This window comes from Bidens hawaiensis, unplaced genomic scaffold, assembly GCF_021521415.1.
Source record: "Bidens hawaiensis isolate Kalapana, Puna unplaced genomic scaffold, B.hawaiensis_p1.1 tig00012136_1, whole genome shotgun sequence".
NCBI lineage: Eukaryota > Viridiplantae > Streptophyta > Magnoliopsida > Asterales > Asteraceae > Bidens > Bidens hawaiensis.
In genome coordinates this window covers 562,532-577,415 of record NW_027491976.1, presented here as the reverse complement: position 1 = coordinate 577,415, position 14,884 = coordinate 562,532, and the positions used below count along the sequence as shown (strand labels likewise).

The window sequence follows — 14,884 nt, the reverse complement described above, 5'->3', positions numbered from 1 at the left end:
AGTAGAAGGGAAAGTAAAATATGGTCTTGAAAAAGTTGTAAATTACTCAAATTTGTCTACATGTAATGTGAATTTTGCATCAATGTTGAGTAAAAGTAGTGAGCCTAAATATTTTTTTGAGGCTGCTAGTGATCCTAACTAGGTTGTTGCTATGAATGAAGAAATTGAAGCTCTTCATAGAAATGACACTTGGGATCTTGTTGAGTTACCTTCAAATAGAAAAACCATAGGTTGTAAATGGATTTTTAAAATTAAGTATAAATCTACTGGAGAAGTAGAAAGATATAAAGCTAGATTAGTGGCTAAAGGTTTTAGTCAAAAAGAAGGTGTTGACTTTTTTGAAACTTTTTCACCTGTGGTAAAGATGGTAACTGTTAGGTGTGTCATTACTTTGGCTGTTCAAAATAATTGGATGTTATATCAGTTAGATATCAATAATGTCTTTTTATATGGCAATTTAAATGAAGATGTGTATATGGATTTACCTGAAGTGTATTTCTCAAAGGAAGAAACTAGAGTTTGCAAATTAAAAAAATCCTTGTACGGGCTTAAACAAGCTCCTAGAATGTGGAATGAAAAACTTGTAAATGTATTAGTTGAATTAGGGTTTTTTCAAAGTATATGTGACCATTCCATGTTTGTTTTATCTACCAAAGATGTATTTCTTGTATTACTTGTGTATGTGGATGATATTGTCCTAACTAGTAATTCTGAAACTGAAATAGTAAAAGTAAAGGAATTTCTTAAATCAAAGTTCATGATTAAAGATCTTGGTGAACTTAAATACTTCTTAGGCATAGAAGTAATTAAGTTAGATGTTGGTATTTGTTTGTCTCAATGAAAATATTGTTTGGACTTACTTGCTGAATATGGATTGACAGGATCCAAACCTGTAAGTAATCCAATTGAACATAATTTTATTGTTACAAACAAAAACAAGCATAATGACTTTGTTTTAAGAAATATTGGTGGTTATCAGAAACTTGTTGGAAAACTGATTTATTTGTCACATACTAGACCTGATATTGCATATGCTGTGCATTATCTAAGTCAATATATGCATAGTCCTTTTAATTCACACTTACAAATTGCTATGAGATTGCTTAGATATTTGAAAGGTTCTTCTGGAAAAGGTATCTTGTTTAGCAAAGGTAGTGAATTAGGATTGAAGGTTTATTCTGATTCTGATTGGGCTAAATGTCTGGAAACTCGGAAATCTGTAACTGGATATTGTGTGTTTCTTGGGAATTCTTTGATTTCTTGGAAAAGTAAGAAGCAAGCTACTGTGTCTAGATCTTCTGCTGAAGCAGAATATAGGGCTATGTGTTATGCTACATGTGAAGTTATTTGGATTGTAAACTTGTTGACTGAATTACATATTAAAGTCAACTTACCAATTAGTTTGTATTGTGATAGTACTGCTGCTATTTCTATTGCTGCTAACCATGTGTTTCATGATAGAACCAAACATTTTGAATTGGATATTTTCTTTTTAAGAGGTATGAATACAAAGGGGTACATTAAAACTGTAAACATACAGTCGAAGTTTCAAGTGGCTGATGTGTTTACTAAAGGGTTGTTGATCAAACAACATCATGAGATGTGTAAAGAGCTTCAAATGTATGACATGTTTGGCTATTGAATTGAGGGGGGGTGTTGAAATGATAGCCTGGAGTTGTACTTTAAATTGGTAATTTCTTATTTGTTTCAATTCAATATGCTATATTGTAATATGTTTATAATTCTAATTGGTTGTTTTTCTAATATTCATGGTTGTGGCTGTATATTGGACACGGGCTTGGCTTGGAGGCTTATTTGGACTCGTTGTTGTTGGGCTTGTTGCTGATGGGCTTGTTGGGTTGGATAACAACGACTCTTTAACAAACTCATTCCTCACGTGTTATTGGGAATTGAGTTTGTTATATCCGGGTCTATATTAACTGGTGGTTAAAGGGTTTTCAACATACAACAATAATAATCATCTTCTTTGAGAATAGAGAGAGTTCTAGTTTGTAATCTCTGATAAGTCTTGTAATCTAGGGTTTGATTCATCATCTTGATTGAATCTTTAGTCTGTTAGATTGAGAGAAAAGAGATTCGTATCACTGTGTTTGTGATAGTTTTGTAATAGTCTTCCGCTGTAATCTGGTGTTTGTGAAGTAATAAAAGATTCAAGCTACTGATTATCATATTTTGACAACACCCCAAAAACAAATTTCTACCCTTTGCTGACTGGGCGCCACACGACACAAAACGCCCCATTTTATAGCACTTTCACTACGCATAGCCTTATGCTAATGTAATTTGTAATCTCTTAATTTTCCTTTGATTTTTTCCCTTAAGACTTAAATAACTTTTCATTTTCTTCCTTTAGTATTAATTACTTTTATTTTTCTTCCATAAAAGTTTTAGTAAAATTACAATATAACATTTATGGTTTAGTTTAAACATGAGTTAACTAAATTAAAGAAAAGTAATCAATTTTATTGATCCACAGTGAACTTTTCTTTAGCTTTCGAATCTTGTATTTTGTAATAGGAAGTTTGGTGCAACAAAAAGCTCATATCCGTCCTTTAGTCTATCCTAATGACCAACTCGATATGCAACTATACTCATCACTCATAGCAGTTAAGTCTGTAATAAACTTGGCACTACCTTATCAACTTCAACAGATCAAGGATCACCTTCAGAAAATCTACCAATTTCGGTCGTCCTTCAACTGCTTCACGTCATCCAATAATTGGAAGTTATTATCCTGAAGCCGGACATTTGATTCCCTAAGGCTTGAGATCAAACTTATCCTTTTTCAACCCATCAACTTGAGGCCGTGCCTATATAGTCACAATGGCTCGATCTTAAAGATCCTCTTTGATGTACTTGCAAGCCACAACCCATTCCTTCCGGGTGGAGTGCAAACGAGCCAAGCCGTTTAAGAGTTATTTGAGATCGTATCAATAAAAGTCGAGCCCGAGCTTCAGCCTTGAATGGAAAGATCATTTAGGTTAGATAAGCTTTAACGAGCCTTATATATTTTTAAGTTCTAACTATTTTGAACTTCTATTTATTGATGTCACACTACATAGTCGAGCTTTGGCTTGCATAAAGTACAATACATGAGCTCGGTCCCTGCCTAGGCTCGTTAATTGTTATTCTCAAATTATATAAATATAATTCAAAAATATGTATAAATTAATATATACAAGAATACCCGATATCAAACTTGAAAGTACGACTCATCAACCGAGCTTGTGCTTTAGATAAAAAAAAACTCAAAATGAGCCAAGCTCAAGCCTAGTACTCCTTGTCAACATCATAGGTACGGGTCAAATTAGTTTCTATAATCTCCTCCAGGGCAAGTTTTTCTTCCTCTAAAGCGTTCACTTGAGTTAATGTGACCCACTAACTACCTGACACCTTGCGAGACTTCTTGTAATGTTCCAAGTGATCAACAGTTCAACACTCACATCCCACATACGTTCATCTAAATTAACAAATGGGTTTGTTCATTCAAATCCGTTTATATGTATATTTATATTTTCTTGCTTATGTATGTTTGTTTCTGTTCACTCATTATAGTTCTTAATTTCCATATTTAATTCAAAATTACAATGGAAAAAGGAATACCCCCTTGGATTCAATATCTATGTGGGGTAAAGAAGGTTGACAGCTTCGAATAGGTCAAGTTATCTGACACACTACTAAATCGAGGAATGATACAAAGAAACAGCTGGTCATAAAATATAACACAATATCAAACAAAATATGATACAACGTTGAGTAATATAATACAATGTTGAAAAAAAGACACAATAAATATAATAACCCGAAATTTGATATTGGATAATAAATATATATATATATATATATATATATATATATATATGATAATAATAATAATAATAATAATGGATGGGTTCAAACTCAAGACTAACCACATGTGCATTATTTTAAATTTCCATTTATCATCAAGTTGGCTTCTTCAAATTCAAACTTTCGGATATATCTGAGATGATCGATTCGTTTCTTTATAAGCACCCTAACTCTATCAACATCACAAAACCCTTAATCTTGTTTCTGCTTATCGTATTACGACCACCGCCGCCTCCCGTTCCTTTGCGACTCAAACTGCCACACCTACCAACAAGGATAGCCACCACCACAGCCACCACCACAAAACTTCCGGTTGGTTGTCACCTCCGCCTCGTCACCGTTATACCCCTACGGCCCTACCACAACCACCGACGTAAGCAACAAAGGAGAAATAAGGTCACGCTCTCCACGTTTGGTAATCCGCCACGGCACCACCTTGTGACTTTGCCGCCCTCCGTGCCGTTTGTTATCGTGATCGTAGTTAACCACCATTGTTGCACTTCTCCGCCTTGTCCATCATTCTGAACTAGCCGCCATCCCGCATTCGTGCGCCGTCTCTCGTCTCACACTCTGATTGTTTGGTTCGACTATTAAGGTACTGAATAGAAACCTCCATTTGATTTAAACTTAAAGATAGAAATTTTGGCATCGTTTTGATCAGTTCCGGCGACCGCGGTTTCGTTTATTTTTGGTTAATTAATATGTGTGTGCTGGATGTGTGCGGCGTGTGTGCATGCGGTTGTCGTATTTGTGTATTGTGTGTGTGTGTGTTTTTATAAGTGTACGTGTGTGTTAGCATGTGTGTAGTACATGCATGAGTTTATTGTGGGTGTGTGCATGGTGTGTGTTATAATTTTGTTCAAAAGTGTGGGGTTGTGTGGATGGAGTTGTATCCACTTGTGTGCTTGCTTGTGTGTTTTGGGTTCTACTCACGTGAAATCAAATTAAATAATCATTAAATAGTTTATTTTATCAACTAGTGTGAATCCGATTTCATAAATTTAATAAGTTGTTTCACACCCTTTTCACTAAAATCGTACATATTTGTGACGGTCTTGTGAAACGGTGTCTAAATAGACTTGATTATTTTGTTAATGTTGATATAGTAGGGTTTTTTTGATGAACTTTAAATTATAAATGTTTTTACACTTCGATCAACATACTTCATAACTGGTATTTAATGTATGTTAGATGGATTAAATTGTGAAAACTTCCATCTTTGAGTATATGACTTAGTAAAGATTTTAAACGTCTCCGTCGCCGGACCAGAAGGTACAAACGAATATAACAACTAAATTAAGTTTTGTAAATTTAATTCAAACTATAAATAAAATGTAGGTGTTAGTACAACTTAATGTGGCTCGACTTTGCGTGCTTACTTATTGACTGCTAAGGTACGGTTTCTGGTTTCCTTCACTCATAGTATTAATTATATTCCGTTACTTCGTAGTACGGATTCTGGTTTCTGTCACTCATAGTATAAATTATATTCTGTTACTTCGTAGTACGGTTTCTGTTTTTGTTACTCTTAGTATTAATTATATTCTGTTACTTCGTAGTACGGTTTCTGTTTTTGTTACTCTTAGTATTAATTATATTCTGTTACTTCGTAGTACGGTTTCTGTTTTTGTTACTCTTAGTATTAATTATATTCTGTTACTTGGTAGTACGGTTTCTGTTTTTGTTACTCTTAGTATTAATTATATTCTGTTACTTGGTAGTACGGTTTCCGTTTTTTTTACTCATAGTATTATATTTTGTTCCTTCGTAGTACGGATTCTATTTCTTGTTACTTCGTAGTACGGTTTCTGTTTTTGTTCACTTTTAGTATTGACTCTATTCCGTTACTTTGTAGTACGGATTTTCGTTACGCGTCGGTTATATTTTGAGTTCAGTTATTTTATATAATATATTTTAGTTATACGACTTTAGTTCAGTACTCTGTTACCTGAGCATTTCTGACTTGTCGTTGGGGCGTCAACGACATGGCACTTATCGTGACAGTGCGTAATCAAAGTTCACGGCGTCTCTGAAAGTACTCATGTAGTACCTTGGCCACTTAGAGGCGTATAGATCGATCTTAGCTCCGACTCCTGACTCCTGACTCCTGACATGGCACTTATCGTGACAGTGCGTAATCAAAGTTCACGGCGTCTCTGAAAGTACTCATGTAGTACCTTGGCCACTTAGAGGCGTATAGATCGATCTTAGCTCCGACTCCTGACTCCTGACTCCTGACTTCTGTTTGAGATGGAACAATGTGTGCACGCCACCCACACCGTCTCCTTGGTGCATGGACTAGCTAGCTGTGTACCCCTCTGTTTAGGCTCTGGGTGCTTCCGTATTACACGACCTATTCATTTTAACATCATCGTCGTGTATTTTAGTAATTATATTTTGTTTCGCTATATTTCTGGTCCGTTTTGATATGTGTATATGCATTTGATTAAATTTGAGTATATTCAGATTTCGTCCCGATCGTATATCGGATTATGTTTCGCATTTAATTATAGTTCAGTTAAATGTTACACGTTATATGTTACACGTCACACATTATATGTTACAAGTTATATGTTTCTGGCTCTGGGTGTTTTTGTTATAGTTCCGATATATTTCCGCATGCGTTTGACCATGTTCTGGCCAAGTGTCGGATCATACATCCGAATTTTATTAAGTATATGTTTAGGTAAAAAGGGTTGGTTTCGAGTTTGAATTGAAGTTCGTATATTTATTCTCTTACGTCTGTCCTTACCTATACTATTGTTCTTTCCGTTACTGGGCAATTTTTGGCTCAGCCGTGTTTTCTTGTTTTGTTTTTCTTGTTTTGTTTTCAGGTAATCCGGGATTTCTGGGAATTTAGTGACGAGAGATAAAAAAATGAAGTTCAAGCTTCTAAAAGTTAATTCATTTTGTTTAATAATATGACGTAGGTTGCATTAATTTTTGTTGTATTTTGGATTGTGGCGTTGATTTGATATCTGTAATAGTAACACGTTAGCCTGTTCCGGGTTGGGGTGTTACAATAAATAAAATAAATTATTAAAAATATACAATGATAAATAAACAAATACAATAATCTATAAAAAATCTAACATCTACAAGCTAGAAATCGAAAAGTGAAAATATCATTGAGTTTGACGTACGAGATGACTCCAATGCCGTTAGTCTAAGTTTAATGAAAGTCAGTTTGATACTCTTTCTAGTTTTAGAATATTATGCATTTGCACTCAACTGTTCGCTAAAGTTATTAATTTTTTTACTAATTACCGTCATGCATCTACATATCACCCCACCCAACAGGTATAACCAAATCTTGGGTGGTAGACTACCGAATTAATATGAACACATTTACTTTCTTCGTTTACCTACGTACATTTATTTTTGTTTTTCTTTAAATATATTTAAACTCTTTAGAATATTAATTAAAGTGCATAGATGATGAACATGTACATACAACCAAAAAAAATCTTTTCTGTAAGTGCTCATGTTTTGTTATTTATTACATTTAAAAGGTTACACCAAGAAACATGGCTAAACTCACTTCCTGCCTGTTCGTGTCAATTAAAGACCTACTCCTACGCAATCAAATAATTAAACCATGACATATTTTATAATCCTAATAATTTTAATATTTCAAAAAGACTATAATATAAAACTTTAATTCATCTAATCTATACTATATATAATACATTAAACAAGGGCAAATTAAGATACTCATTTTTAAGTAATTTACAACACTTAAAGCATGAGGTACATGTGTTAGTAAGGGTAAACATGTCTTTTAAACACAATTCATTCAATTTACAAGTTTGGTCCCTCATCTTTAACCATATTATGTTTTTAATTTACCTTGTAAACTAACTTCCCACCCATGATTTTTAAACGACTATAGCCTTTTCGTATGTTAATATTTTTATAAACAAATTGCACCATAAAAACGAGCATTTTATTCTCTTTAATTTGGATATGATATTGTTGTAATTTTTTTTCATTTTAAATAAATTAATATGTTACGTAGGGGTGTTCAGTGTTGGTTTTGATGGGTTTTAAGTAAAACTTGTGAGTCCAACCGTTAATACTGATTTTTTGTCGTCCGAAACCAAACTCAACCATTGAAAGTTGAAACCGAATCGTTGCTAACGGCCTGGTTCCAGTTTGGTTTCACAGTTTAAACTTCAATAATAAATTTAGTTTAAAATAATTAATAATTTAAATGTACCATCAATTTTAACTAAAAACCAACATAATATGATACTTGAGATGATCATAAATAAAAAATGATAATTTTAATTAGCCACATAAATGGTAAATATTAATGGAAGATCTAGGACGTGAAATAATAACAACAAGGATTACAAAAAGGAATTATATTGCAATTAGGTTAATTTACAGTCTTTTTTGGTTTCATATGGCCGGTTGCCAATATAAACCGCGGACCAACCGTTCATTACATTTTGAAAATTTTGAAACCGACCAACAAACCGAAAGTAAAAAAGAAAAAGAAAAAAGAAGTCAAACCAATGACCGATTTAAACGATTTCAAGGTTTTAACTGAACCATAAACACTTATATTTGTACGTGATTAACAGGTTCAAACACCCACTGCATCGCACGGGCACCCGTCTAGTTATTTATTATATATTATATTATCCATTTTAACAAGTCTTTATATCCAGTATCCACTACTCTTCTAATCTATACTCACTGTTTTATTCAAACACACCAACATGAAACTCCGGCCACTCCTATCAATATTCTCCACCACAAGTGACAACCAACCACCACCACTATCCGACTCAACCACCACCATTACAACCACCACCACCACCATCGGACCCCTAACCCTAACAGTCTCCATCTCCAACCTTCCACTAACCACCTCTGACGTCAAACTCCTTTCCTTACACAAACACCTCCTTTATGCGGCCACCGAAAACCTAATCCACGTAATAAACACCTCCACATTTTCCCTACTCGACACATTTAGCGTCACCGGATCCTCTTCTGGATCCGTTTGTTGGGTTTCGTAGGCCTTTTGGTGTAGGCCCGGTTTATTATTAGAAGTCCAAAGGGCAGGCCCGGCCCGGTTTGTATTTCTTGTTTAATAAGATACTAACCCTAGTTCAGTCTCTATATAAACCACATTATGTACTTGTAATCGTTGTCACTCAATAAAGATATACCTAGTTGCCACCCGTGGACGTAGGTCAGTTTAGACCGAACCACGTTAAATCCTCGTGTCGTTTAGTGCTTTCGTGTCGTGTTCAGTTTCGTGTGTGCGTTTAATCCTAATAAGTGGTATCAAGAGCTTAGGTTCGGGATCACACGAAGAACACGTTGAACCGGTTCAGCCGCCTGTTACGCCATCACACCAGATCTGTTTTAGGGTTCAGCTGCAATCTCGCAGTCGCCACCTTGGTTCTGTTGCTTCCGCTCGCCGTCGTCATCTGCAGGTTAGCGATTAGGGTTTCATTACCCAGCCGTCGCCGATTAAAGGGTTGTAATTGGGTTATGTTTGAAAGCTATTAACCACCGTATAACCACCACTGTACACGGTCACTTGCTGATAGGGTTAAAGCATAAGTAAGTGGCAGTGAGTTTGATTTTATTTTTCTTTTGTTCATCGGGTGTTGGTTGGGATTGAGCAAATTGAAAAGAAGTTGAATTATTATTTAATCTTGGAGTTCGTGAGTTTTCAAGAAAGAGTAAAGGAAGGAAGACTTATTTCTTTGTTGCTATCCACAGTAAACATGAAGTAAAAAGGAAAAGAAAAAAACTATTTTTAGCTTTTCTTTTGGTTGAGTATTTGAACAAGAGACTTCAGTTAAACAAAGTATGAGCCTAGAATAATAAAGCAAGATCCTATTTTTTGTTAAAGAGTCGTTGTTAGTCAGAAGAAAAGTTAAAGAAACGAAGAGTCAGTGCCAACCGTGTTTGTTAGGTTTTATCGTTTCAGTATTTAAAGTTTCAGTTTCTGATTTTCATTTCGTTATACCACTGCGTTTAAATAGGTTGATTGTTTAACAGAGTTCAGTAAAACAATCGTTAAGTTCAGGCTCGTGTTGCTGTGTCTGTCTATGTTTTTATCAAGTTTTTCGTTTTAGTCATTGTCATGGCAGAAGACGGAAAGGTTTTGATACAGAAGTTTGACGGACAAAAGTTTGGTTGGTGGAAGATGCAGATTGAGGCGCTACTTTGTCAGAAAGACTTAGATGTAGTGTTTGAGGATGAAAAACCAGAAAAGTTGTCAGAAGCAGATTGTAAGAAGTTAGATAAGAAAGCTAGGGCTTGTATTACTTTGTCGTTGTCGGTAGATGTGGCGTTTAACGTCATGAAAGAAACCACAGCCCGTGGTATGATGCACGCACTATCCAACATGTATGAGAAGCCTTCGGCAGCGAATAAGGTCTATCTTATCAGAGAGCTAGTGACAACTCGAATGAAAGAGGGTGGGTCAGTTACAACGCATATCAATAATCTTAATTTGAACCTCTCCCGCTTAGTGTCAGTCGGCATTAAGTTTGATGATGAAGTTCAAGGTCTTTTATTGTTATCCTCTTTGCCTGACAGTTGGTCGCAAACAGTGACTGCAGTTTGTAGTTCGTCTACAAAAATTACTTTTGATGGGATTCGAGATTTGATTCTTGGAGAAGATTCAAGACGCAGAAATTCAGGTGAATCATCAAGTAATATATTAGTCACAGAAGGCAGAGGTAGGGGAAAACAACGAGGCGGTGGGAGTAGGAAGAGGAGTCAGTCTAGGACTCGTAATGATATTGAATGCTGGGGTTGTAAAGTGAAGGGACACTTCAGGAATCAGTGTCCGAATGGTAAGAAAGAGGTGAACGTTACAGAAGTCAACACTACAGAAGAATGCCCAGAAGATGAGTTTTTAGTTCTTAGTGTTGAGAGTAAAGTTGATTCTTGGGTGATGGATTCTGGTGCATCGTTTCATGCCACTCACTGTAGTGAAACGATGAAGAATCTTAAGGTTGGGGATTTTGGAAAGGTTCGACTAGCGAACGATGATATTCTAGAGGTTACGGGTATGGGAGATGTTGATTTGATAACTTCAGCCGGTACTTCTTGGACTTTGAAAGATGTTAGGGTTATTCCAAGTTTGAAGAAAAGTTTGATTTCGGTTGGGCAATTGGATGACCAGGGGCATGATGTTAAGTTCGGGAATGTGCAGTGAAAAATAGTCAAAGGGAATCTCGTGGTTGCTCGTGGCAAGAAAATGGGTCCGTTGTATATGGTCGATATGTCATCAAAAGGAGTGGATCCAGTTTTGGTGAAAGACAAAGTCCGGTTCATAGAATCTCGTGGGCAGAAGAAGGTTCGTTTTGCAAGTAACAAACCCAGAGCCAGAGTGAAGATTCAGGATAACGAGTTAGGAAGGTTAAATTAGTCAAAGGATATCGTGACAGTGGGAGCACATGTCGTGTTTCAGTTACAGTTCCAGGTCGACAGTGGATTAAGAAAACCAGTATTCCGGCTGTTAAAGTCTCTCCAGTGGATTACTTGCTGAATATGGAGAGTGTTTGTTCTCAGGGTATCTCAGGATCCGGTAGTTTGTTTCAATGGGAGTCGGTCGGGATAGAGAACGGGTCAAGGGCAGTTTTAGCCGTGACTGACGTGTTGGAGCTCCGGGGAGCTTCAACGTGCCTTTAGGTTAATTGATGAGAAGGCGGTGGCAACTAGAAGTTAAATGTTTAGATTACAGAAGTACAATCAGGAGTGCAGACGAGAGTACTCAAGGCCTCCGAGTGGGAGTTTGTTGGGTTTCGTAGGCCTTTTGGTGTAGGCCCGGTTTATTATTTGAAGTCCAAAGGGCAGGCCCGGCCCGGTTTGGATTTCTTGTTTAATAAGATACTAACCCTAGTTCAGTCTCTATATAAACCACATTATGTACTTGTAATTGTTGTCACTCAATAAAGATATACCTAGTTGTCACCCGTGGACGTAGGTCAGTTTAGACCGAACCACGTTAAATCCTCGTGTCGTTTAGTGCTTTCGTGTCGTGTTCAGTTTTGTGTGTGCGTTTAATCCTAACACCGTTAAGTCCATTGCTTTTAATAACGCACTCATATACACAGCACATCAAGATAACAAGATACGAGTCTGGAAACAAACTATAAACAAAAGGCACAAACGCATTGCAACGCTACCAACGTTAGAAGACCGGTTGCTTCGTTCGGTTTTACAAAAAACTACGTCAATGTGAGACGCCACAGGAAGAAACTATGGATCGAGCACCACGATGTTGTTTCTGGACTCGCGGTTATTACTAATCAGTTAATGTGCTCGGCTTCTTGGGATAAATGTTTAAAAATTTGGAGGACGTCTGATTTACGATGCATGGAGAGTATTAAAGCGCATGACGATGCTATAAACGCGGTGGTTGTTGCGGCGGATGGTACTATATTCACCGGATCAGCCGACCGCAGGATTAAAGTATGGGGAAAAGGTTTAAGGAAATATAGGCTCATTGCCACATTGGAGAAACACAAGTCTGGCGTGAACGCGTTGGCTCTAAACGACGACGGTTCGTATTTTATTTTTAATTTTAAGTGAAAATATTACTTCTGTAGTTCTGTTATATTTTACACTAATAATTCTAAACTATTTTGATGTTAGATTGGTTGTTACTTTCGGGTGAAAGTGACGGGGCAATTTTAGTGTGGGACAGGGAACGTGGAAGTGACCACGTGGTGCTGACTGGGGTATTACGTGGCCATTCGAAGGCGGTACTTTGTTTGACTGGTGTCTCTAATTTTTTGTTTAGTGGATATGCTGATCGGACGATTAGGATTTGGCAATGTGATGATGGTAAATATTATTGCTTGAAGGTGTTGGACGGGTATGAAAGACCTGTATGATCATTGGTGGCGGATCTAGGTCTAGCTACAGACGAGACTAGTTATAAAGTATGGGGAAAAGGTTTAAGGAAATAGATAAAAAATAATTAATTATACCTTATTATATATTAGCTTGGTAATTGTCGATGGACCATATTACTCTTAATAGCTAATAAAGGGTTTCCCTTTGGGTGTATATATGGAGAGAGTAAATTAACATCATAACCTAATCTCACACACATAAGTAAATCATGTGTCTCCTCTCTCTTCTAAACCGGGTTCCTCTCAAGAACCCTAACCATCCTTAACTATACATCCTAAAGGGGAACTCGATCAAGATGACAAGCATGTCGACTACATCATACCCTGTTGCGGTTACTACTCTTCATGCTGTAACAGGTTCATAGGTTTATTTTTATTCATGTTTTCTATTACTTACATGAAGAACTGATCAACATGTGGCATCAGAGTGATGTTGATTAATCAGTTCTTCATGTTTTCCGGAAATCTGGAATTGAATCAGAAGACATGGACTAAAATTGACAAACCCTAATTTTTTTAGGTTTCTTTTTTTTTCATGTTCTATTACGAAAACAATACATGAAACTGTTTAAAATAGCTAAAATTCATATATAGTAAACTCTAATATTTTCGAAATCTGTTAATTTCATATTTAAAGATTTTGATTCCAAGTTTTTTTTATGTTTAATTGATAAAATTTTCGATGATGTTCTTCGTGTTCATCTTTATTATCGAAAATTATACATATGTTGGTTCAAATTCTAGATTAAAATTTGTTAATGATTATTTAGGGAAATTTTTTTCAAATCTTGAATAACTTGGAAGTTTTATATTTTCTTAAAAGATTCGAATCCCCTTAAAATAAGAAACAAATATAATTATTAATCATCAAAAAGATTTGAACAAAAGTTAATAATGATCATGGGTTAAGGGCTTAAACCATTTTACGGGTTCACGGGCTATTTAAAAATCATGTATTATTGTAACATCCTAAAATTTATAATGTTGAATAAAGAAAGTTACATTTAGTGATTTCCGCGTTATTAATTAATTAATATCGAGTAAAGAACGGATCATGGATTTAGATTAATTGAGATAGGTTAAATGAGAATGGGCTTTAGGTCCATGGGCTTTAAGGGATATAAATATCCCCTAAACCAACCTAAAACCCTAAACCCTCATTTCATTTCCATCATAATCTCTACACACTCCAAAACACACACACACCACACACCGCCATATACGGCCGGCGGCCGAGGGAGAGAAACGAGCAAGATCCGAGAGAGAGTAAACGATTAGTTGTGATTAAACAAGTTAAACGAGATCCAAACGAGCACAAAAGGTATGTTCTTGACCTTTAAAGTTTATGTTTTATTGAATGTCCTTAAGCTTAAAGATCCAAGCTTTATAGTATATACGGGATATATATACGAACGAAATGGTTAGGGAACGTTAGTGGGTGATGTCGAACCATAACAAGGGTATTAAAATCGCCAAAATGCTTGATAAAAACCAAACCCGTAGCTGAACTGGGCAACTTCGCCTGCGAACTGGGCAACTTCGCCTGCAAACTGATAACTTCGCCTGCAAACTGGTAACTTCGCCTTCAAAGCTTAACTTCGCCTACGGCCAAGTTCGCCTAGCTGGTAACTTCGCCTAAAGCTAAGTTCGCCTAAGGTTTAACTTCGCCTAAAGCTAAGTTCGCCTAAGGTTTAACTTCGCCTAAAGCTAAGTTCGCCTAAGGTTTAACTTCGCCTAAAGCTAAGTTCGCATAAGGTTTAACTTCGCCTAAAACTAAGTTCGCCTAAGGTTTAACTTCGCCTAAAGCTAAGTTCGCCTAAGGTTTAACTTCGCCTAAAGCTAAGTTCGCATAAGGTTTAACTTCGCCAAAAGCTAAGTTCGCCTAAGGTTTAACTTCGCCTAAAGTCAAGTTCGATTAGAAAATAAATTAAAAACCTAATGGAAAATGTGTTAAGACAGTTAATGTAAATAAAATTTTTCCAAGCTGACCTGGCAGCTCGACCCCAGCCAGGGGCTCTGCCCCTTGGACCCTGCTAGGGGCTGCCGCCTTTACACCCCGCTGCCAGGGGCGCTGCCCCCGGACCCCCGTTCGTTGTGGGTTGTATAAAGATAGA

The 14,884-nt window shown here is 36.3% G+C and overlaps 1 pseudogene; it reads left to right on the top strand.

Moving 5' to 3' along the window:
• Positions 1-8,586: 8,586 nt before the first annotated feature.
• Positions 8,587-12,824, top strand: LOC143540100 (protein JINGUBANG-like; annotated as a pseudogene).
• The last annotated feature ends 2,060 nt before the right edge of the window (positions 12,825-14,884 follow it).